Source organism: Taeniopygia guttata, chromosome 25 (assembly GCF_048771995.1).
Source record: "Taeniopygia guttata chromosome 25, bTaeGut7.mat, whole genome shotgun sequence".
Lineage (NCBI taxonomy): Eukaryota > Metazoa > Chordata > Aves > Passeriformes > Estrildidae > Taeniopygia > Taeniopygia guttata.
Window position 1 is genome coordinate 2,783,966 of NC_133050.1, and position 24,924 is coordinate 2,808,889.

At 49.6% G+C, this 24,924-nt stretch overlaps 1 pseudogene; it reads left to right on the forward strand.

Annotated features, from left to right (window-relative positions):
• Positions 1-475: 475 nt before the first annotated feature.
• The window catches only part of LOC115498348 (nuclear pore membrane glycoprotein 210-like), an 88,224-nt pseudogene continuing 63,775 nt past the window's right edge, over positions 476-24,924 (forward strand).

Genomic DNA, 24,924 nt, shown 5'->3' on the forward strand with positions numbered 1-24,924 from the left:
GCAGCCCGAGGCTTGGCACGGGGGAGACCCAGGAGCGGCTGCAAAGCAGACAGGGCGTTTTCAAGCCGGGCCATCGAAGGCACTGGAAACAGCCAGCGACTGGGCTGCTCTCAGGGGCCCTGGCCTGGCCTGGCCGCGCCCCTCCAGAGCCCCGGCGGAGCCTCAGGCAGCTCCTCAGAAGATCTCACCTGCTACTAGAAAGCCCTTCGCGGCACTCGAGGGCTGTCTCAGGGCAGCTTCCTGCAGATGGAGGAACCTCTGAAGGCTCGTCTCCACCACCAGGCTCGGGCTGTTGCCAGCTGGCAGAACCGGCACAGCGTCCTGGCTGTCCTGGCCGCTGTGGGATGACCACAGCTGGCTCCAGGACACTTGCTGCCCCACCAGCTGCTCCTGAGCAGGCTCCCCTGCATCGGGCTGGGCTCCCATTTGGACTTGTGGGCTTTCCCCTGCCATGTCAAGGGTCAGGATTGCGCCCATGTTGTTGAAGTCCGTGAGTCCAAGGGAGCTGGGAGACCTGTCCACGGGCTCTGCTCCTTCCGCAGGCTGACAGGTCTCACTGAGCCTCTGCGAGGGATGGAGGCTGTCAGAGATAGCAGAGGCTTCTGGCAGGGTGCAGGGTCTCTGACAGCCTGAGGTTCCTGCATGGATGGTGGTGGCTCCCCCCTGCTGTGCCATCCTTGCAGGCCTTGAGGCTCTCCCAGGGATGGAGAATCTTGCTGGGAGCCGCCTCTGGAAGGGATGGAGGCTTGTGGAGGAGCTGGCCGAGGCACAGCAGGGCAGGTGGCCTCGCTTCAGCAGCTCCTTCAGTTCTGTCCACAAGGCCTGCCACATCCCAGAGTAGAGGGGCGCACGTGTCCCATTGCCATCCCAGAGCTGCAGCATCAGTTCCTGCAGCTCCCGGGCCACTGCCAGGCAGGGGCCGCAGCCGCAGGGGCTGCCCAGGGGGCTGGCGGGAGCACGTGGCTGCTCGCCAGGAGCAGCCCGAGGCCTGGGGAACCTGGGAGCCGCAGGGGCTCCTCGCTTCCTCCATGAGCCTCTGGGCCGGACCCTGGGGCGCTTGCTCCTCTTCGCTGTCCGTGTGCTCCGGCTCCGTGGTTGCCGGTGGCCAAAGGCCCACCAGACAGCCACGGCGGCCAGCAGCAGGACAAGCGCAGTCACCAGGACGTCACCGTCACCCATGGCTCCAGCACGTCCCATCGCGACTGCACTGGCAGCTGCCGGCGCTGGCCTGTCTCACCCAGTGACAGCGCGGTGATGTCACAGTGGTGTCACAGTGCTGCGGCCAGCACAGCCCTGGGACATCACAGCCCTGCCTGACGCCAGCGCTCTGCCCTTTGTGCCATCACAGCCCTGCCTCAGCCCCGCCCTCCGCAGTGCCCCAGGAGGGGTAAGGGGGCTCCCTATGGGCACTTGCCAGCTCTCTGGAGCAGAGTGGGTGGAAGATTCTTCTTTAAGAAGAACACAGGGATGAGGAGGGGAATGCTGATGGTCTCACCTCTTTGCTGGCAGAGCATGGGACATGGATTGTCCAATGTGACACTGCAAGTCCTTGAGGAGGGCAAGCCCTGCTCAGTAACATCCAAGCCATCTGTGTGCTGTCTACCACATTCCCGTCCTGAATCCAAACCCAGCTCTTTGCTGCTCCCTGGGAAGGAAATGGATCCTATCCCATTGAAAACCAGTACATCAGCCCATTCTTCAGCCAGCACACCCTGTCTCTCTTTGTCTCACACCTGGACACCTGCTCCAGGTGTATTCTGCGAGGAACAGGATCAAAACTCCACTTAAAATCCTGAAATAGAACCTGCATTGCCTTCCCATCATCCATGAGACAGGTGACCTTCTGTTAGGGAACCAGTGAGTGGGAGCCAGGGTGCGCTTGAGTTTCGGGAATGCCGCATCTCCTCGTCTCCTCATTTCCCAGGCAGACCCTGCCACGAGGGCGTGGCCGAAGCGGCCCGAGGATCCGGGCATTCTTAGGAGAATGGTGAGTAGCAGACTCGTGGGTTTGTGGCTGCTGTGCAGCTCAGATCATGCAGTGATGTTTGGTGTTCTTGATTGTAGCTGGGCAAGGGCCACAGGTCGGTGACTGCAGGAAATTGCCAGCAGGGGAGGCAGCCTTCCTTCGTACCTGATGTGGATTCCCTTCCCCGGACATCCTAGAGATTTTTTTAGGATTGGTGACTGATAAACACAATGTGTTTTGATGGATGGTTTTAGTTAGTGGTGCTTGTTTTGTTTTGGTTGTGGAACTATTTATATTGGGGTTTTTTTTTGTGAGTATTTTAAATAAGGTTTGACACAGTGAGTAGGACTGTCATGTAGTTTATTTTTTGTGGAAACATAAGTATACCTTTAGGTTATGAAATTGACAGGACTACTTTATTGACTACTTACCAAGTCTTTTTTAGGAGTAAATTTTTGTAAGTCTGATTTTGAAATCAAAGAAGAAAAATGAGAAGACGAAGGAGGTAGAGAAGTTATCTCCTTCTAGGATAGAAAGGGTTTAACATAGAAACTGCTTTGTCTAATGTTGCGTGGGGCATTTCCGTGCGACAGCCGGGCCGCCCGCGGGGCTCGGCAGCAGGAGAGCCCCGAGCCGTGCGCGCTGAAGGTGAGGCGGCGCCGCCCGCGGGGAGCCGAGCCGAGCTGAGCCGAGCGGAGCGAGCGGCTCCGAGTTCAGCCGAGCCGAGCCGAGCTGAGCCGAGCGGAGCGAGCGGCTCCGAGTTCAGCCGAGCCGAGCCGAGCCGAGCGAGCGGCTCCGAGTTCAGCCGAGCCGAGCCGAAGAGGCGAATCCAGCCGATAATAGTCGAGTTTAGTCGAATGTAGCCGAGGAGCCGAGTCGAACCGAGCCGGGCCCCGCCGAGCGCAGCATCCCGGGCAGGGCGGGGCGCCGGGGCGGGCTCGGGGTGGAGCCGGGGCTCTGTGAGGCTCCCCCTCCTGTCCCTCTCTCTGCCCCTCTTTCCTCCTCCCCGTATTCCTCTTCTTTCTCTCTTTCCCGCATTTCCCACTCTCCCCAAAGCAGCTCCGTTCCCTCCCTTTCCCGCTACCCTTCCTTCCTCTTCCTCGTATCTCTGTTCTTTGACCCCCAGACCGTCCCCTCCTCTCCCTCCCAAACCCGACCTCCCACTGCCCTCACTCCGTCCTGTCCCTGCCCCGCTACTCCGTTCTATTCCCCCTCTCTCCCTCCTCTGTCCACCGTCCCTCTTCCTTCCCTGCCGGCCTTTTCCTTCCCTTCCCGCTTTCCTCCACAGCCCGACCTCCCTCCCACCCTTCCGCATGCCCCGCTCTCCCTCCTCTCTTCCTGCCGCCCCTTCCCTTCTTTCCCCCGCAGCCGCGGGGCTCGGGGCGCGGAGAATAAAGCCCCGAGGGCCGGAGCCCGGCGCCCCCCGGCCCTTGCGGGAGTCCCCGCCCGGGGCCGGAGCTCTCGGCGGATCCCCCCGCGCCGCTCGGACACCGCCCGGCGCTGCCGGACCTGCGGCTCCGCCACCATCGCGCTGAGAGCGGCCCCGCTCTGCGCCGTGCCGGCCGTGCCGCGTCCCCGCCGCCTCTGCCGCTCCCAATTTCTGCCCCTGGCCTGCGACAGCGAGGCGGGGCGGGGGCTTCACGCCTTCTGGGGGCTGCCCCCCCTTTCTTGTTGCGGCAGAGTCCCTTTCGGGGGGGATGGAGGTGTGGAAAGGGCTGGAAGGGAGTGCTGGGCTGCTGTCCAGGGCAGTTGGAATCGTTCTGTGCATTCTTTGGGGGTCAGGAAAAGGGGGTGAAGACTCGGGGCTCTGATGTCATTTGGGGCACCCCGAGGTCCCTAGGAGAGGGAGGCACACTGCGGTGGGGGAGTGGGTGGGTGGCGAATGAGGGGTGGGGGTCACGCTGGGTGCCGTCCCGCAGAGGGACCTAAAGCTGCCCCAAAATTCCCAGGGAGGGGTGTGTGTAGAATACTAAAACCTGGCAAGTGTTTCGTTTTTATAGGTATTGGTAAAGAATAGGTATCTATGGCTAAATTCATTTGGAAAGAAGCCCTCTCTCTATCCACTCATTTGTATCCAGGAATGTAGGAAACTCAGACTGGGGATGGGCAGTAGTTTTGAAAATCATGCCCTAAGGTTTTTATCTAGTGGCCTGAAACCATCGGAGCAGCTGCAGGGGCTGAAGGGAACAGGAAGGGCTCTCCGGCACCTTTTGCCTCCGTTCTCTGCCATTCTCCCTCGCAGTCCCGCAAGAGGCGTCTGTCATGCAGCCTGCCAAAATGAAGACCTGTAAAATCCTAGCTCTGCCTTTTGTTTAAGGTGTTTTTACTTCATATTTATGTCATCACAGAAAGCAAGGAAAGAAGAAATGTGACTGGTTCCCACTATTGCTCCGTGCAGGCACTTTTAAAGGCTGCTGTACTTATGTTCGCTTTTTCCACTCCAAGCTTGACTTTCCCCCTCCTTTTTCGAGGTTTTCCGCTTTGGATGTCCTAAGGAGGGCAGGGTTCCTCAGCAGGGGTCTTAGGAGTTGGTGCTGATTCTGCTTTTTCCGAAGGTGTATCGAAGTGTGCTACCAAAATGACTATTTTCTCCACGGGAAAGCTTTCTCTCAATGACAATCAATGCATGTATGTGTTTTAAACCGTGTAACCAGATGGATTAAGAAAAACCAACACCCGTAGTAGATTTCTGCTAGATCTGTGTCTGTAAGAAGTGGGCTGTGTGCTGGAGAGGGAGAGACGCTGTTGGAGAGTGGCAACAGCACCAGGTGTGAGCTGTGAGGATGAGGAGGGCTCAGAGCAGCGCCAGGTGTGAGCTGGTAGGATGAGGAGGGCTCAGAGCAGCCCCAGGTGTGAGCTGTGAGGATGATGAAGGCTCAGAGCAGCCCCAGGTGTGAGCTGTGAGGATGAGGAGGGCTCAGAGCAGCCCCAGGTGTGAGCTGTGAGGACGAGGAGGGCTCAGAGCAGCCCCAGGTGTGAGCTGTGAGGATGAGGGGCGGCTCCTGCCGGGGGAGGTTGTTTTAGGGAGAGGGTTTGCTTCAGCTGGCTTTTGCATGGAGCTGCTGCTGGAGAAGGGGAGTTTATGGGGAGCTCCCGGGGCTGTCTCATGGAAGGACGATGGGTGCTTCGGACAGGGTCTGGGGGATCACCTGGATATGCACTTGTGTACGTGGAGCCTTGCTCAAAGGAGGTGCCGAGGGACAAACTTTTGTGCCGAGAAGCAGCAGCCAAACAGGTGAGCCGGTGCGCCTTTGTAGAGGGGACTTTTCTCCTTTCCCTTTTAAATTTCTTCTTGCCAATCCCTTCCAGTTGCCCCCAGGAAAAAAAGAAAAAAAAAGGATTTTGAGGACAAAAGAAATTCAAATTGAGGGTATCGGTGTCTGAACTAGTGGGGGATTCCCCTTCACTTGTGGTTTTGAGGGTAGTGATTGAAGGAAAACCTGCCTTTTCCAGGGTGTTAGGGATATCACAGGGGAGACAGAGAATCCCTGTGTTGCCTTTTAAATGGAAGAGGAAAAATATTGTTGTCGTATGATGGGCTTGACTTGAGGGTAGCTCCCACCCTTTTCATCATCCTGAGGTTGAAACGGAGGGGGCTGCCCTGTTGTCCCTCCTTTTAAAGGGTTTGAATTGAGGCAAAAATCCCCTTTTTGCCATCATTTGAGGAAAGCTCCTTCTCTTCTGCTCTTCTGGGGATGAAATTGAAGGGAAGCCCACATTTCTTTGCCCTGGTTGAAGTGAGGTGAGCGCCTGAGTGTGGTGTCACTTTTGGCGCTTCAAAGGAAGGGAGCTGCAGCTGTGGCAGCGCTGGAAGGGTGGAAACCGGGCTGTGCTGCTGCATTTGGGGGCACTTCTTCTGCCCCTGGTGCCGGGAGCGCGGCTTCTCATTTTCCAGCGTTCCTTGCTGTGGGGCTTTTGAGGAATTTCTTGGATCATTTTCTTTTGTTCGTAGTTGGTGTATGAGGAGGGCCATGGGGTACTTCTTGGTTGTTACGGTTCTTGCTCCAGGTGCTGATGACAAGGGTTTTTTTGGATTGAGCGTTGTTGTTGGATTTCTTTTTGATCGGTTCTTATGTTTTTAAAGGATGTGCTTTTAAAAGTTTACAGTGGTTTCTATGGGTTGTAGCATGAAGTAGAGGGTAGGTTTTTAATTTGGTTGTGGAGGCTTTTATTAGCGGGAGTATGTAGTGTCTGTTTAGGTGGGTTTGAAGTAGTCCTGTAGTTAATTAGTGAGGTTTTTTAATATTGATAATTGCATTTTTGTTTATTATATTATAGGGGTTTGATTCATTTGCCTTATTTGATTGCCATGTATGTTTTATTTTTGCAGAGAATTTGGGAGATACTGTTTATGGTTACATTTATCTTTTGGCCACGTGTTTATTTCTAGGTGGTATTTGTGTTTTGGTGATTTGAGGCATTATGGGTTTCTTGAGTTAGGAATAATTGTTTTGTTGTTGTTAGTATAAGCTTTTTGGTTGGTTTTTTTTTGTAGTTTCATGTATTTGGTTGTAATTTTTTATTAATTTTATTTTTGGGAACATGGGTATTTCTCTGGTGGATTTTTTAAGGGGCACATCCTTTGCCATTTGGACTTTTTGCAGGTGGCCGCCCCCTCAGGGCCACAGGCCCCTGAGCACAAACGCTGGCCCTTTTCCCTGGGAAAGAAAACTCGCCAGCCCGGGTTCCTGATGTCAGTTTGTAGGGTTCATTTGGGACTGTCAGGGCAGCATAGGTTTGAGATATGGGGAGCTTGGGTGTGGGGAACATCCTTTGCCATTCAGATTTTTTGCAGGCGGCTGCCCGCTCCAGGCCACAGGCCCCTGAACACAAACGCTGTCCCTTTTCCCTGGGAAAGAAAACTTGCCAGCCCAGATCCCTGATGTCAGTTTGCAGGAGGTGTTTGGCATTGCCCCGGCAACCAGAATTGTATTTTGCTGCAGCTTTGGTCGGGGAGATCTGGGGTGCCCCCTCCTTCTCTCACCTCCTCCCCTCAGCCCTGTTCTTCTCTGTCCCTGTCTCCATCCCTCACCCCTATTTGTACGTCCAGCCCACGCTGCCCCACTCGCTCTCCACCCTTCCCCCTCCCCATCCTGCCCCATCCCTCACTCCCCTGTGGCTCCCTGCAGCACCACATGGGAGCCCGAACTCGTGGGGATAGTGCGGCCCTGGCAGCAGGACAGCACCGAAATGAAACGGGCCGGGACGACGTCTGTGGGCTGCACGGGGTCACCAAGGGACCTGGGGCTGAGGGGAGGGGGCTGGAGGGTGACACAGAGGTTGGGGGCTGCTGACAGGCAGAAGGGGTCTTTAGGAGTAAAAAGGGGGGCTCCATGGTGGCACAGAGATGCTGCAGTGGGGTACCTGAGGGTGACACAAGGAGGCTGAGAGGCAGGGGGTGCCTTGAGGGACAAAGTGGGGGGTGCCTGTGGGTGACAGGTGAATCTGCCCTCACACCACCCTTAACTGCACCCTAAATACCACCCCGGGTGCAGCGTGCATGGTGGAGGTTAGGGGGCCAAGGGACAGTGTCGGGGCCTTGGGGTGACACGCTGACATTACAGGCTGAGGGGCAAAGAGGGGGGACTTGACAGGTGGAGAGCTGACACTGAGAGTTAGGGGTGCAAAGGACAGGACACAGGGTACCGGGAAGGGTTAGGGTACAGCAGCAGCCCTCACCCCAACCCTAAGCTCACCCTAAACAGCACCCCTAGAACACCATTTTTCCCCAACAGCAGCTGCAGGCAGTGACCCTAATGCTGGGACAGCCCCAAAACCCTCCCAGCAGCTGCAGGCAGTGACCCTAATTAAAAGGAAGGGATGATATTTGCTGGCTAGAGGGCGACTGGTAGAGGCTGGGGACTGGGCACTTTTTTAGGGTTTTTTTTAGTGTTTTTAAATGATATTTGAGGGGTTTTCTAACAGGAGCTTTTTAGAAACTTTCTAGGAATGTTTAGGATACTTCTGGGCTTTTTCAGGGCTTTTGAAAGATTTTTTCAAGTTATTTTAAGGGCTTTCTTAGTACTAATTAGAATTTTTAGGGTTTCTTTTTTTTGGGGTGTTCTTGGGGCTTTTTAGGACTATTTAAAAAAATTAAAGGGCTTTTTTAGGACTATTAGGGGTATGTGGAGGACTGTAAAGACGTTTGAAAGTTCCAGGACAGTTTGGGTGGATACAGACGAGAGATCTCTGCTGATTGCCCTTGGAGGATAAGGTTTATTCAGGATGGAGAGAGGCCTTGCCTCGAGCTGCCAGACACAGCACGTGGCCAGGCCTGAGGTGATGGGGGAGGGAGAGACAAAGGGAAGAGCAGGGACTCAAGGAGGGGGAATCCAGGAGGAGGGAGGAAGTTCCAAGAGAGGAGGGGAAGATCCAAGAGGGCGTCTGGCCCTTTGGGGGCCCCTTATCAAGGGGGACTCCAAGGTGGGCTGGAACAGGACTTGGGCCAGAGGGGTCACAGACACCTGATGGTTCAGGGGAGGGTTACAGGTGTGGGGTGAGCCATAGATTCTGGGGGTGAGATGTAACAGTCCATTTGCTTTTGGACCCCGCTGTAGGTAAGGTTATTGTCCAGCCAGTGGGGGCATGATATTCATCCTGGCTGTACTATTGTGGTTCTTCTTCTAGACAATCATATTTATCTATCCTTCCCAACATCTCCCCTGTTTTCACTGAACCATTTGAAATACTAAATATTGACTTAACAACTATTTTCTGCACACTTGGAGGTGTACAAGGTATTGCTACTAAAACTATACTTATTACTACTGGAACAGTCAAGCTTCTTTTACAGAGTTCCTTTAGCTAAGGTGCAAGGCTCAAGAGCTTGCAGGCTTGGCTAGAGGAACCCAGGCATTTGTCTTTGATTGAATTACAGGTAAAACTTCACTGCAAAAACTGAAACAGAAGAACAAAAGCAACATGCATGCATATAAATGATAAAAGTCTATTTTTCTCTCAAGCTGTTTCTGGCAGGTCATTTTCTCCTGGTAATTCTGCACAGTTCAGGTTTGGGTGCTGGCTTCTTGGCTCGTACTTGCAGAAGCACTGTCTGGTGTGGGGGTGTCAGCAGATTTCGGTGTGTGGTAGGGCTTCACATTCTTTGCTGGGACCCCTCTGAGTTCTCCACCTGTAGAGACACAAGCAAAACATTTCCCCCATGTTAGAAGCCTGTGTGGACCTTGTATTTGTCCTGAATCTAAGGTTTTGATTAAAACTGGGGGGTGCCCTTTAATTTTTACTTTTTTGTTGTTCAGGAAATGTCTATAAATGGGGGGGCGAGGCTTTGTGCACCTCATTTCACATGTCCCGTTTCAAGGGCCATTAAAAGAGGCTCATGTTCACCATGTTACCCAGAATTGCTGTAGTTATTTCCAGGAGGAAACCAAAAATTGACTGTCCTGTGGTGTGGTAGAAATCCCACCACAATAGTGACTGTGTGCAATGACAGCCAGTGCCTTTTGGGGCTATCGCAGCTGAGAGTGTGGCAGAGCAGGTTTTATATTATTTTTAGACTCATGAAAACATTTTTCCCAAAACAATCTTTCACTCCTTTCTTCTGTCATAAACTACGGAACAGAGAAAATGGAGAGGAGCAGAGGTTTTTTTTAAGTTGGCTTTTTTTTTTAAGTCTTAAAATAGTGCCAGCTTGATGCATAACACTTGAGAAAATGGATTAGTAGCAGCTATTTCTTCCCACCAGAGAGGTGGGATTTAAATCTTCCAACAACAGAAGCACTGGATGTGCAAGAGCTCAGTTTTCCACCCCTCACACAAGTCTCTTCTTTAAGATGTACTATTTTAAGCAGCCTCAGCCAGATATATTAAAATACTGCTCCAAACAACAACAGAATGAAAATGTTCCACCAAATGGGGAAAAATAAGAAAAGTCTGTCTGAGGTTCTCGTGTTGATTTTGCAAAGTCAGATGCAAACAAGGTTTGCCATCTTTCTTTCCTAGAAAAATGTAGATATTTGATAGAAATTGATCTCTGAGGCTGCTAAGTTGGGGCGAGGAGCAAAACAGGCTCCAGAGAATCTGTGGTTGTGTCACCCTTGGAAGTGTTCGAGGCCAGGTTGGATGGGGCTTGGAGCAACCTGGTCTAGGGGAAGGTGTCCTGAGTATGGTGAGTGCAGGAAAAGAAACTTTTGGTTTTCCTGAGATGCTGCCTTTGCAAGGGGAGGTCACAAATACCTCACGTAGTTTGAAATGCCCTGAGCAGAACCCAGCTGTGCTTCCTCACAGGTGATGAGGGATTTTCACTTGTATTTTAAGGGGGATTTTCACAGGGCAGGGCCAGAGCAGCTGAATGTGTTTGACAGGCAAAGAGGGCCAGTGTGGCAGCAGCTTAATTCAATGGAGCTTTTCCTTCTGTGATCCTCTCTAACCTGAGGCACTCTGGTGCTCTTGAACCTGGCAGCTGGGCAAGTTAATCACTGTAGCAAGTGATAAATTAACCAGCTCCACTCTCCTTAGCATGGGTGTGATGAGCATTTAGTAAACCAGTGAGCACTTGCCAAGATGGGAGCTTGTTCTTTGCCAAGGAGGAGGGAGAAATTATTGCTTGGAGTAAATAAAGCAACCCTGCTTTGCCAGGAGGAGGAAAAGCAGCAATTAAAGATGTGAGTGCTGCAGGGAATAATTTGCACAAGGATATATCTTGTCTGCTATGTTCCAGGAATGTTCCAAATAAACCATGCCTCTCCTGACCTTTATTTTTCTGAATTTCTACCACGTGATATAAAAGACGCTTAATAAAAAAACCCAAAACACTCTGTGGTGAGGCATTTCTTCCTTTCTTCAGGCTGCCTCTTTCTTTTGTTCCCTCCAGAGCTCTCCCTACATTTCTGCTGTTGTTTGGAGCTCGTGCTTACCTCTTTCCTGATCCCCTGGGCTTGCTTTGGCTCTGGGTGTCATGGACACTCTCAATTGTGGTTTGTTTTTTTTCCCTCCATCTACCTCTTTTTCTTCAAGTGCTTTTCCTTCATTAACCTGTTGGAGCGATGGATTTTTCTCACCTTTTATTACTTAGTGCTTTTTCTTCATTCTCTAAAATGAACTTTTCACTTGCCCTGTGGCCGTTAGATGCCAGAAATGGGAGCATTAATTCTTTCTCTACTGCTTGTCTGAGCTTTCACAGGGAGCTGAGAGCTCGTTGGGGTTCAACTTGACTCACTTCAGTGCCTTCCTGGATCCTGCCTGTGTACTTGGACACTTTAAGGGAATAAAGTCTCAGTGTGGAGATTACAGTTGTGAAATGATGGCTTTTTTGGAGAAGACAAGGATGCTGTTATCAATCTTTTCAAGGTTGAAATCCTTTCTATTTTATCTTAGCCTTTATCTTTTTTTGAGGATAAACTGAGCACCTTGTTTTGGGGAGAAACAGGCTCAGATCAGCACAAAGGTGGCTGTGGCAGGTACCCAGGTTTGGAGGGAAGGGTGCAGCTCCTTGGGGTGTGTTTGTGTGGGGCTGTAAGGTTTGTGTTGGGTTCCTGGAGCATTGGGAACACCCCACTGGGAGATGCACATCAGGAAATGGATGTATAAAGGGCCTGAAGTGGGACCAGCTTTGGTGAAGGGTTCCATAGGAAAAAGTATTTTTACTGGGATTTTGGACAATTTGAAGCTCCTTCTCATAGCCTTTGCCCGATGAACATTCCCCCTTTGCAAAAGTGTGGGGAATCCTGAGCTCACACAATGAAAATCCCTAATAATGGTATTTTCCCCTATTATCCTATTTTTTCCCTATCCCAGCAGGAGTCAGAGTAAAAGAATATGTGTGAGTTGCCTGCCTTTGACTTTGTGACAGGAAAAATGCTATGGGGAAAGTGGTCAGAGGAGCATCACTGCTCTGCCCTTAATTTCCCTGCACAAGTGAGGATGATTTAAGAACCAAGGCACAGCCAAGACCTTTCCTCCTCCTGTGCTCATCAAGCAATCACTGCCTCATCACAGCTCAGCTTCAAACACCTCGTTTGCATCTGGCTGACCTTGGCTCCCCTCCGTGGATGGGAAGATGAAGAGGTGGAAGTGTACAAGATTGGGATTTTATGGGTGAATTGTGAAATAGTGGCTGGTGCAGGCTGGAAACATTGTCTGCTGTGCCATGGAGGATGAGAGTAAATGGGTTAAAGAGGAGATAAAAAGGGCAAGGCACCTGGTCAGTTACTGTTGAAGGAAATGTGGGAAAAAACTACATGTAAGAAATATGTCAGAAATGGTCATTTACTGCACTGCAGGATCAGAACTCTCTTAATAATTGGCTGTGTAGTGAATACTGGAAATTATTTTAAAAGCTCTTACCTGACTGAGGGCTTTTAGTGGATATTTGGGGGAAGCAAAGGAACACTCTTTCTGGCAGAACTTTTCTTCTAATTTAAGCATGATCCTCTTTCTGAGATAACAACTCCTTTGAATAAACTGAAATATCTTCTCCATTAGTTCTGGCAGGAGCTGGACAAAGTTCTCATTCGGGTAAACTTTAATCCAACATATGTCTGTAGAATAATAAATTTAATGGGAACCATCAAACCTATTGTATGAATAAGGATGGTGCTTAGGGCAAGAAGAAAGAGTAATTAGGAGTGGACAAATAATGATAGTGGGGAAATTATAATTTATCCTGGTTTAGGGGGAATATTTAACTAAGCTAAGATAAAAATCTACCTTCATTGCAGGCTAAGCTTTGTAACAGAATTCTACTGAGCAATGTAGTAGTCCTGGGCTCCAGAGAGACCTTTAGATACAAGTTTACCTCTGGTCTGAGAAAGCTCAGGGCTTGAGCAGCATTTTATGGCTTTGGTCTTGACCCCTGGGCTATAAATACTCCTGTAAAAGTAATGCCAAAGTTACAGCTTCTGCTAATTTCTATGAGTTCCAATGGAGAAAGGTCCACCTGGACTTTGGGGAGAGTTTCTCAGAGCAGAACATTTCAAGCACTATTAAACTGCATTCAAACTTCCTTTTATTGGGGCATAAATGTCACACCCCGCTCTATCAGTCTGACAGTTCTTCGAGAACAGACAAGTTTTACAAACTACTTTAAAAATAATTTCACTGACAGGTTTCCAGCTCTGAGAATGTTAATAAACTGAAATGGCATTTCACCCTGCAGTAGCCACTAAGTAATTATAATTGTCTGTAGGCAGACTAATGAAACCAGCTGTTAACAACCTAATGAGAATTTAAACCAGCTCTCTGCTCCACAGACACATCCCTTTTCTGTCCCTAATTATCCTGCACCCAGTGCTACCCAGAGAAGTTTAGTGTAGCTTGATGTTCTGGTAAAAACTGCCTTATTTTGGAGAAGTGGTGCTGCTCTTCTCGGAGGTGGAGTTTCATGTGGGCTGCTGCCATGCTGGGGTCACATCACAAAGTCCAGTTCTTGCAGGGGCTGGGGAGCAGGGAGAGCTCTGATAGCACAGCATGGGAAAACTGGCATGGAGGGATTCTGGTTTAGTGTGTCCCCCAGTGGCAGACAGCATTAGTTATTGATAAGTCTTTAGTTCAAAGATAAGATGTTGCTGTTTTGGCTCTAATTTTTGGCTGCTTTCAATACAGTTTCCCCTGGCAGTTAAGATACTGTTTTTCTCTTGCTATCAATCCTCTGTCCTTCCAGATGACCTTTAAAGGTCCCTTTCAAGCCAAACTATTCTGTAATTCTTTGGATACATGATGAATAGCAACATGTATTTTACTCTCATTATGCATGATATTACATCCTGTCTGGCCTTTTGGGGTTCTTTCTTCTCCAGGTCCTTGTGAATACTGTCACTTCTATATGCTCTTACTTTTTTCTGTTGCTCGTCAGTGAGCATTTTCAGTTCTGGCACCCATGTCTTGAGCAAGTTTTCTGTGACTCACTGCACCAGACACCAGGTCAGTCCAAAGAAGAGCATTAGGAAGTATCCAGCTGTATTTCCTCTTCTTCCTTCTCTGTACATGCTGCTGTTTTGAGCACTCTGGCTTTCTGAGCTGCCTCACATGTCTTGATCCTTTTCTGGATAACTAGAGGGATATCAGGATTAAATCCCGTCTCAGCTCTGAGGTCTGGCTTTTGAAGAGCCCCAGTCATCCTCTCCTGCTCATCTCATCCCGGCCTTGATGGAAATATTCTGTCTTCATGGGATTGTTGTTCAACTCTGTGCATCCTGGAACTGCTTTTCAGTGAAAGTTTATGAGTCTTTGAAAGGTTTTCTGGTGTGGGAATGCCAATCCTCAATCCTAATACTTGATGGGGGTTGCAGTTGCCTGAGTTGTGAAACCTCCTGAAAAAAATTGTTTGTTCTTTTTTTAACTTTTCCTTGACTGTTTTCATCAACAGATCAGGGAGTTTGGGGATGTCTTTTCAAAGGGAATTTTAATGAATCTCCTGTCTGGCATTTCAAAGGGGAACAGTGGCTTGGTTTTTTTAACCAGCACCTGCTTACAATCCAATTAGCCAACTGCCTTTAATTAATCATAATATATTCCAGGAGAGCAGAATAACAAGGGAAGAAAAATCAAGTGGTGACAACTCTGTGACTGAACCTGGACTTCCCCTTTCCCAGGTGCAGGATTCTGGGCAGCCGTGTAACCAATTGCTCTCCACCTTGAGCTCTGCCATGCAGTGCCTTGGGTTTCCTGGGAGGGAAAAACATCCAATCCCTCAGCTCCAGGTTCACACTTGTACAGTCACCTGCAAATCCAGAGGCCAATGGGTATTTCTGCCTGTGGTTCGTGTGCCTGGGATTTGCACACTGGAGCTTTGATTTTGAAAGTTTGGGCAGCCTGGCTGCTCAGGGAGGGATCCCTCTGGCTGGAAGGTCTCTGAACTCTGTCCTCTGTGTAAGGGCCTTGAATCTGTTCTTTCCTCACCTCCTTATCTGCAGGTTTCTTGGTGGAGACTTTTGCATGGAGACAGGAGAGTATGGCAGGAATGCTGGAATTAAACAGTTATGTCCAGGGTCTGGTTTTGGGTAGTTGATTGATCCTGTAGGTGCTGACCCTTAAAATTCTTTAAACTCCACATCATCTTCTCTTACCAGTATGGGACTGAGACAACACTGAGCTTCTGGGCTTTTCCTGGGCTAGCAGAACAAACTATTGCACTTCTAACCTGTGCACATCAGCACTAACCCGAGGCTTCACCCCACTCATTACAATCATGAGGGGGTAGTTGCTTATACCTTTCAAAGAATTGGATGCCTCATAGGATTCTGGTTGTGAGCTTTTCTCAAAAGCATGGTGAGATGAGGTGTGCAGGACTCATTTCTTCAGAAGGGCAGGAGAAACCACTGAAGGCCTCCTTAGCCAGCAGTCTGACACAGATTTGCTTCTGAAGCTTTGTAATTTGTCCTTATTATGTTCTGTGTGTGATTTAATGAAAGCTTCTTTCTCTACTGTAATTGAGCTCTTAATCTCATCTGAAAAGCAGAGCACAATCCCTTCAGAGATGCTGTTTGAGGAACAGCCTGTTTGTGTTTCCTCTGCCATGGTGTTACTCATGGAGCTGCTCACTCCTTATTTAAGAGCAGAAAATAAACAGATTTCTCTGAGTCAAAAATACATTGGTTATGCCACACAGAGTAGGTTTAAACAGAAAACTCCTCCACTGCTCGACTGAGCAAGCAAGATCTTCCCTGTCTCTGCAAAGAATATGAAGGAGTGAGTTTTCCTCAGTGAGCTCCTGAGGCCTCATGCAGGTGATGCTCAGCAAATGGCGCATGGGCATGGCAGCTGTCAGCAAAACAAGTGGCTCTGGGCAGGTAAAAGTTGGCAGGAGATAAGAGTGGAAAGTCAAAGTAACCGGTTGCTGAAAATCTTGTAAGAGGAATAATGACATTGGTGAAATTCCCTCCATCTTAAAGCTTCAAAAAGCATTTTTACAAAAATCCACAAAAATGTCCTGATTTTGATCAGTCTGATCTTCCTAAATAGTAATTTACAATCAGAATTAGGAGTTGACAGATACTATGAAGGCTCAGCAGAGGATTTTTCATTGTGACCTTAGTACATATTTTTACTGTGCTGTGGTTTGGAAGGAAGCCCCAAGCTCCAGCTGCAGCCTTGGGAGACCCTGTTGACCTAAACACTCCCCAGAGCTGCTGTGGGACTGACCCAGAACCAGAATCTGTAGGGAACTGTGTAAAACACTTCCCACTAGAAAGCACTTGAAGCTTGATGGTGATGCACAGTTCCCAGCTCAGACCACAGGCAGTGCCAGTAGTGACCAGTTTGTGCCAGCTCTGCACAGAACTGACGGCTGTGAGTGGGAGAGCTGTGGGATGAAGAGGCTGATGACTTTTGGGGCACACAGAACCTTCCATCTCTACTGCTTTATCCACACTAGAGAGTGGAATTTCCTAGAGAGATTCCTGGAGAGTGGGAAGGATGAAGAGCAAAACATTCTCTGCCAGTGGATGCAGTGCTTGTTATAAACACATGAGTTACATCTTGTAGGAGTTCTTGCTGTCAATCCACAGGGATTCTAGGCTGAGATCTGCTCATCTCTGTCATTTGCCAGGGGAGTGAGGACCAGACTCTGCACCACACTTCCAGAGCTGGGGACGGTGGGTTGAATCACATCCAGAGACAGGATGAGGAATGGCTTGTGTTTTTTCTTGCCGTGCACAGCAGATATCCTAATTTAAAGCTGTGCTGTCTTCCCAGATTCTGCTTCTTCCTCTGAGAAGACCCATTCATTTTGACCCTGTTCCTTCCACCCATCCCACTATAGATTTCCAGTGCTGGAGTAATTGGCACTACTGGATGAACCTTCGATGTGATGAGCAGTGGATTTTTGTAGACAACATGCCAAATAAAAGTGCCACAAATAAAAGATCAATGACTTCTTTCCTGGAGAAGAAATTAAGGTAAAATCTTTTCATGCTATAGACTGAGTGTACAAAGCTAAAGAGGTAGAAGATGGAAATGAGACTGTCTCCTGAGAGGAGTAAATTTGTCAATTTAGCAAATTAGAGAGAATATGCTTTCACCTTGGAAGTAGTCAGGTACCAAAATGATGCCACTTTGAGTAGGCAGGGCTGGGATGGGAATTGCTCCTGTGGGCTTTGACAGATCTATTCACACAAGGGCCCATTTGCTGGTGCCAGCCCTGGAAGCAGGGCCTGGAGAGACAGCTGGTCAAGGACAATTTCTCTGACTGATTTTACAGCACGTTTGACAGAGCTTTCCATTCTCTTTGCACCCTGTGGATGGTGTCCTGGATGAGCCTGCCCTGCCACACGCTGCCTGTGTGGTGGCACTGAGGTGGCTTTCATGAGGCACCCGGGCCTGCAAGGGCCCTGTGCCCTCAGCCAAAGCTGTGGCAGGTCAGAGGGAATTTAATGAGTTATTCAGCAGCATCAAAGGCCCTGTGAGAAGTAATTAGTGCTGTGAGATGAAATCAGAGCATTTAATGCTTTTTGCATAGGATTGGGTGCTGCTGCAGAAACTCCCACCCAGAGTATGGCAGCCCAAGGCCTCAGGGAGAGGGATGAGGCCCGACCAAGCTTTTTGTCCAAAATCAGCCCAAAACACATTCCCTCCTTATGCAAGTAACTTCATTTTGGTGCCTTCTGCCAGAAACAGGGCAAAAATTGGGAGAGGGGGAACACCAGCCCTGAAATGCTGAGGAAAAAGCGCTCTGTTCCTCAGGGCTGCTGTGGAGGGGGTCAGAGGCAGCGTGTGCCAACGGGTGAGTCCCTCCTGCATCTGCTAACGTGCTCCAGATTTTATTTAATTAATTAGCAGCAGGGGGAGAATGTGTAATCAGAGAGTGCTGCTGGAGTAACAGGAAACAAGATGTTCTGGGGTGCTGGAGCTGCTCTCAGGTGCTCCTGGCTCTGCTCGCCAAGGTGACAGGGCAGTGACTCAGAGGAGGAGCAGGAGCAGCTGCTGGCACCCTGCCTGCTCAACACTCGGATTTGCTGCTCCCAGCACGGACCTCAGGTCCCTGCAGCAGCTTTCCATCCAGGAGTGGTGTGCAAAGGGCTGGTGAGCCCCTGGGATGTGATGAGCTGAATTTTCCACATCAGTCCTACCTTGCTGTATTATTTCCTCCCCTAGCGAGAGAATGTGCTGGGATCCCTTTCAGGGGGGCTTTTAATAAGTAAAAGACTGCAGTGCAGACAATGCACTGCACCTTCCCCTGCTGGTGCCCAGCCTGGATCAGGGCAGGCTGGATGCCACATGGGATCCATCCTTTGCCATGCCATGCGATCCTCCATGCAGTAGGGATAACAAGCCCAGCACTGGGGAACCCCAGGTGCTGCAGCAGTGATATTTTTGGGAGAAACACGGTGCTGTGCATGGCCAGCTTGAAGTCTGCAGTGGTGTGAGCACCAGGCCTGCCATGCTGAGCCCAGGGCCACAAGCAGTGCTCACCATGGCTGGGACACTGAGTCAAGGAGCTTTGCAAGAATTGTTTAGCTTGGAAAAGCTCTCAAAGCTCATGGAGTCCAACCATTCCCGCAGCAGTGCCAAGCTCACCACTGAACCATGTCCCCAGGTGCCACATCCACACCTCCTTTAAATGCCTCTAGAGATGGTTACTCCAGTGCCCTGGGCAGCCTGTGCCACTGCTAGACTGCTCTTTGGTGAGGAAATTTTCCTAATATCCAATCTGAGCCTCCACTGGTGCAACTTGAGGCTGTTTCCTCTTGTCCTGTTGGTTGTTACCTGGGAGAAGACTCTGTGCACACACACACACACAGAGAGAGGGACAGATGGGCACAAGGCATGGGAATTCCCTTTGACTCCTCAAGCACAAACCTAGGGGGATGGTCCTATTTTTTTTGCATAGCAGGTAAAAACTGAAGCAGTGAGCTGTATCCTAACCAGGTAGATGCGGGTAGAAAGATGTTTTGAAAGGGGATAAAACTTGCTGCCAGGCTTTCCTCCATGAGCAAGTCCAATTTATTTCTCTCTTCCTAATTTTTTTTTTCCTTTTGGTTCTGTGTTATTCCTCCGTGGGCAGGAGGCTGCAGGCATTTAATTTTTTTTTCAAGTTACCTTCTGTACTTCCTGTGGGAGAGAAACCAGTGGCAAGTTCTTTAATTTCTTAGAGTTTCAGGCATGTGTCATGTAGCTGTGCTGCACCCCGGGGGCCAGGCTCTGCCTCTCCTTGCTCCTGCTGGTGCTTCCAAACTGTCCTCTGAGATTTTTATTTGTAAACTACCTCTGACCAGCTTCCACTTTGCTTTAAAAATTCAGCACCAGGTTTGTGGCTGAAAAGGTCCGAGGAGCTGGGGAGAAGGATTTGAGATGCAATTTGCATCACAGAGTTGTTACAGTGGGGAAAATGTTGCATCCCTCCTGTGTCTGGAGCTGCTAATCTTGTTCTGAACATTGAAAACCTCTCAGCTTCCCTCATTGTACCTAAATTTGATTACTGCTTTGATTTCACACCTCTTTCATGCAGGCTTTTCCTCTCTCCTTGGCTGGACTTGTCAGGCCTGAGAAGAGAAATTTTGTTGAGCCTTGGGACAGTTCCCATCCTCTATCCCGGCTCCCAATGCTGCTTGTAATGATCTTGGGAACCTGAGCATGAGGGAAACTGGGAGGAGTTTAGTGAGAGGCAAAGTAAGGCACAGAGGTGAAAGTAAAAGTGCAGAGTCTGGGTTACCAGAGTCTGCTGTGTTGTGGGGATCTGGGCCATGCAAAGTCATGTTTTCCTCTGTGAATGGCCAATTCCTTCTGTATCTCCTGAAATTCCTGTGCACCTGGGCTGGTGCTGGAAGTGCAGCCACACAAAGTCCCCACAGAGCTGTGTGGGACCCCGTGGGAATCATTTATTTGCTGCTTTTGATGAAAAGCTGTGACAGCTCTCTGCAGGTTGGTGCTAATTAGAGATGTTCTGTCAGGTTCAGATGTTTTGGTGCCCGAGCAGGGAGTGCAGAACAGGGATGACAAGCGCTGACATTTGCTGTGCAAGAAAGTCCAAGGGACAAATTTGTGCCAATGAACGTCACACCTTTAACTAGGAGGATCAATTTGTGTTGTGCATGTCCCAGAGTCTGGTGACAGAGGGGGCTTCCAAAGGAAATCTCGGTCCATGTAGGACCGAGGCCCCTGTGCTGAGGCTGCCTCCAGGCTGGTCCAGCCCCTCAGGGTGCCCAGGAACAGGGGCTGCCCACAGCCCAGTGCACCTCGCTGGCCCTGGTGTTAGCGTTCCGGAACACACATAATCACAGGATTCGATTATATGCAGGTGCTTTTACTAAGAGCTCTGGGAGTCAGGGGTACAGACCCAAATCTGACTCTGACATGGCTTTCGAGCTGAACGCATTTTATATTCTATCGTTGTATAATTTACACATTAATTATTCAGCATATATTGTTCTATTATATACAGTGACATGAGTTTCTCGTGATCTTTCTTAGGGCCCTGACCACAGTTTCTCATGTTTATTCTTATGATTAAACAGTAATTATATTTAATTACTAAACAATCATCATATCTAAGAATTATATAATTTATCATCTACTAGCTACACAGGTGCAGTTCTAGCAAGTACAAGTTCTTCATGTGCTTAGGGTACTTATTTTTCCAGGGCCTAATAAGCTTATTTTTCCTGTTAACCCTAAATCCCTATGATTTTAAAACCCTTTTACTATCACTGGGGCTATCCAGGCAAGAGCCATGGATGAGGCTGTGCAGGACCACGCAGGCTCAGTCCTGCTCCAAGATGGTATCCCATGGGACCGGGCACGCTGGGATTTGCCCCTGCAGCTCCCCAGTGTGTCCAGAGAGACTGCAAGGAGACAGTGACCTCTGTCAGTGGGACCCCTCTGTGCAGGTACCCCCACTCCTGGGGTGGCTGTGCCAGCTCCCCCATGAACCTCCCGCCCTGGGAACCTGGAGCAAGCGGAAAACACAACTTTGCCAATACTGCCTGTGCCTGAAGCAAATGGAAAGAGAACTGGGGAGTGAAAAATCAGGCTTGTTTATTTACAGAAGAACAGCAATGAAAACACAGAACACATTGACTTTTGAAGGAATATTTCTAATAACAACAATTTATTGACCGTATATACATAAGAACATATCTAACAACAATATTAGAAACATATTTACAGAAGACAAAACGAAGCCCTAAAACCTATATCCTAAAGAGAACAACAAACTCTAAAACTATGTACAAAAGGGTGCCATCTCTGTCCCGGATCTCCATCAGTCCTGGAAGAAAAGCAGGTGCCATGGTCACTCCAGTCAGGCACAGAGGGCTCTTCCGTGTGTCCCCAGGCTGGCACAGTGGGACCCTGCTGCCAGAGCTGAGGCTGGCTGGGTCTGGGGGCTGGGCCCCAGGCACTGGGATGGGGCTTGTGTGGCCGGAGCAGGGACCACCCAGCCCAGCCCCAGCCTGGCTGCAGGGAACCCACTCGTCCTGTGGGGACCACGTACCTGTCCTGCTGCTGGCATCGGTCTTCATCCCAGGACCATGGCCTCCTCTTCATCTTTCTCATCAATTTCCATGTCCTCGGTGCACTCTTCCATTTCCACGTCCATCTCCTCTTCCACATCCACCTCCATCTCTTCCTCTCCAGTCTGTTCTCCATCCACTTCCATCTTCTCCTCTGTATCAATTAGTGTGTCCACCTCCATCTCTTCCTCTCTGTCTGCGACAGCCTGCAGAGGTAGCAAAACCTCAGAGTGGGGTCCCTGTCCCACCCCATCCCCCCAGAACTCCAGCCCACCCGGGCAGCTGGGGGGGTCCCCCTGCATGGAATGGCACCGTACCTTTCTCAGGACAAAGGTGATCATCCTGCAGGGATGGATGACGCAATCCAGGCCTTCGGCAGCTATCGAAACTGATGATGGGGGTATCCGGGGGCAGGAACAAGAAGGGTGGCAGGAGCGGGCAGGAGCAGCGTGCAGGGTGTGCTGACCCCAGGGCCAACAGTTGTGTTGTGCTGCTTGCTGGGTGCTGGCAGTTCCAGGTGGGACATGGATTGTGACGTGACAGTTGAGCTAGAGAGCCTTTGGTTCCATGCTTAGCAACGTTCCCCCAGACCATGGTGCTCAGAGCCCTGTTCCCAAGGATGGGGCATCCACAGCCTGGGCCAGTGCCTCAGCAGCCTCAGTGGGAAAGAGCAGCTTCCTGAGATCCAACCTCAATCAGCCTCCTGCAGCTGAAAGCCATCGCCCCTTGTGCTGTTGCCACAGGCCCTGTTGAACACTCTGAACACTCTGTCCCAGCCTTTCTTGTGGGACCCTTGCAGTCCTGCATCAGGAACTGAGCGATGGAAGCTTTAGGCCCAGGTTTGCCTCTAAATGTACAAAATTAATAACAGTGGAGGGGAAGATGGTGGGACACTGGTTCTGCTCTAACTGGTGAATATTTTCTTTTTTTTTTTTTCTTCTTTTCTCTCATGCTGATGCAGGTTGAAATGAAGCTTGGCACAATATCCATTTTCTTCTCCATTTCTGATACACGGAACAAAGTCTGGGCAAGCTGATGTTGCAGAGGAAAATCTGCAAATGTACTGGTTATCCTGAGCCTGGAGGATGAAGTTAAAGCCAGCCAAAAGCAATTTCTGGAAAGTCAAGCCTGGTGTACATTTTTTTGAGTTTGGCTATGCCAAGTTCACCTCTCACTTATAAAAAAGCAAACAAAAAACTCAAAGCAAAACAGACAAAAACCCGAACAAACAAACCCACACAAACCAAAAAAATACATTAAAAAACCCAAATAAAACCAAAGGGAATGAGGAGTTAGTATTAGTTGTGAGGATATCTGAGCAGGCAAATGGCTGCTTCCCACCATGAAAAGCCACAGAAAACAGCTGCTCCAAAATATACCCAACAGGAGAACCATAAAAGTGATACATAGCAACTTTGGGGGCAGCTCCCCATTAAGGTGAAGGATGAGCACACAGTGGTACAGCTCCAGCATTCCCCACCCTCCAGGCTGCTCTTTGCTCCTGATGAAAGACCCTTGCAGGTCTGTGGCCCCTCTCAGTGCATTATAAATCATTCCCACAGCTCTCAGTTGAGCCACTGGCCTTTCCAGAGCGAGATCCAGGCACAATCCTACTGCCTGCTGAGCCTCTCTGGGAGATCCTGAGCATCTTCCTGCCTAGAGCCACAAAAGAGCTCAGGCTCTCCCTGACTGGGTTTTCAGGGGAGGTTTCCATATCCCTGTGAGATGTGTTCATCCCTCAACACATCTGATTTTATGTACAATGATGTGTTTGGGTTCCTTCCCTTCTCCTGTGTGCCAGTGCAAAGTCACCCATGTGAATGGAGGGTATTGTGAGCAGCAAAATGCATTCCTGGGTTGCTTTTTTGCTTCACTGTCACTCAGCTGAACAGGGTCCTTTTCTTAGAGGGACTTACAAGAATGGGTAGGAATTTTGGCTCTGAGAGGAGCAGAAAGCACATTTTCTGCACCACATTCCCAACAGATGCTGTTTCCCTGGCAAAACAGTGACTGTCATTCATGTTCCTGGGAAGACTGTAAAGAGCCATTCAGAGATGACAGGTCCACCTGGCCTTTGGCTTTGTGTACCTCATTTCACATGTCCAGTTTCAAGGGCCATCAAAAGAGGCCACCTTTTGCCCTGGCAGTGCTGATCCCTCCTGCTGGTGCCCTCCCTCAGCGTGGGAGGAATGCAGAGCTGGTCTCAGAGAACCACAGGGCTTGAGGGTTCCTGTGTCATTGCCGTGTGTTGGTAACCATGATTGAACCACCTAGTTCTTGTCTCCTATTTATTGAACTCTGGTTGGTTTCTGGAATTGGTGAAGGATGTGGAGCTGCTGGAGCCACCCCAGGGAGACCTTTGAGCTCCTTCCAATGCCTGAAGGTGCTTGAGGAGACCTGGAGAGGGACTTTGGAAAAGGCTCTAGAGGGAGAGAACAAGGGGGAATGGGTTCAGCCTGACAAAGGACAGGTTTAGAAGGAGAGTGGGAAGAAATTCTTTTCTGTGAGATTGGAAAGAGCCTGGAACAGACTGACCAGAGAAGCTGTGGCAGCTCCATGCCTGGAGGTGTTCCAGACCAATTGGACAGGGCTTGGAGCAACCTGGCATAGTGGCAGGCAGGGGGCATGGAATGAGATGGTCATGAGTTCCTTCCTAAGCCAAACCATGCTAGGATTCTATGAGTGGGCTGCTGAACTTGGCCAAAAGAAGAGCTACATTGCCTAGGTGAAGTGAGAAGGGGGATTAGAGCCACCTGTGTTTGCCCTTTAAATCCCTTCCAACATCAATTCTGGGCTCTGTCTCTGGGTATGGGCACAAAGGAGCCTTTGTTGTTCTTCAGTGGGGCTGCAATCTAAATCTCAGCGAGTGCAGCTCAGAGGGTGACACGTGCTGCCGCTGGGGCCACTGTGTGGACTTGTTTTCAGAAAAATGGGAGATGCAGAGGAGAGAGAGGTTCCTGGATACAGTAACTCTACCTACACCTGGAACTGAGGCATCTGCCCAGGGATTTCATATTCACCGACTGGGAAGGAAATCGAATCAGGGCTTGCTGATTTTCATGAAGTCAAACACCTGGGATTCACTTCAGACTTGCATTTTCCTGGAAGAATTCAACACAAGCACTGTATATTTATACACAGGCACTGGACTTTTCTGTTGTTTGATGAGACTACAATTTGTCTTCCTCTTGTGGTTCCTGCAATCCTTCCTCTCCTGAGGTTGGCAGTTGAATTACCAACCTCTACCCCAGGAATATTCATCTGTCATATTTTGGCTATTGTTCTTCAAAGGAAAGCAAACAATGCGATTTGAAGCCAGGCCTCTTCCCAGGCAGATTTGATTGGAACCAAGTCCTGCCTCAGATCCAATCTCATCTCCACTGTTGTGTACGTCTATTAATTTTCCCATCATTGCTTTTCCATTTCTTATTACTATGCAGCTCAGTCTTGAACAACATCATTCAGAACTACACAGAAGTCACATACTGCTGCTTCCCTGTTCCTATCTGCTTGTTACCTAATCCCAGCCAGCTCTCTATTGAACATCTGCTTTTA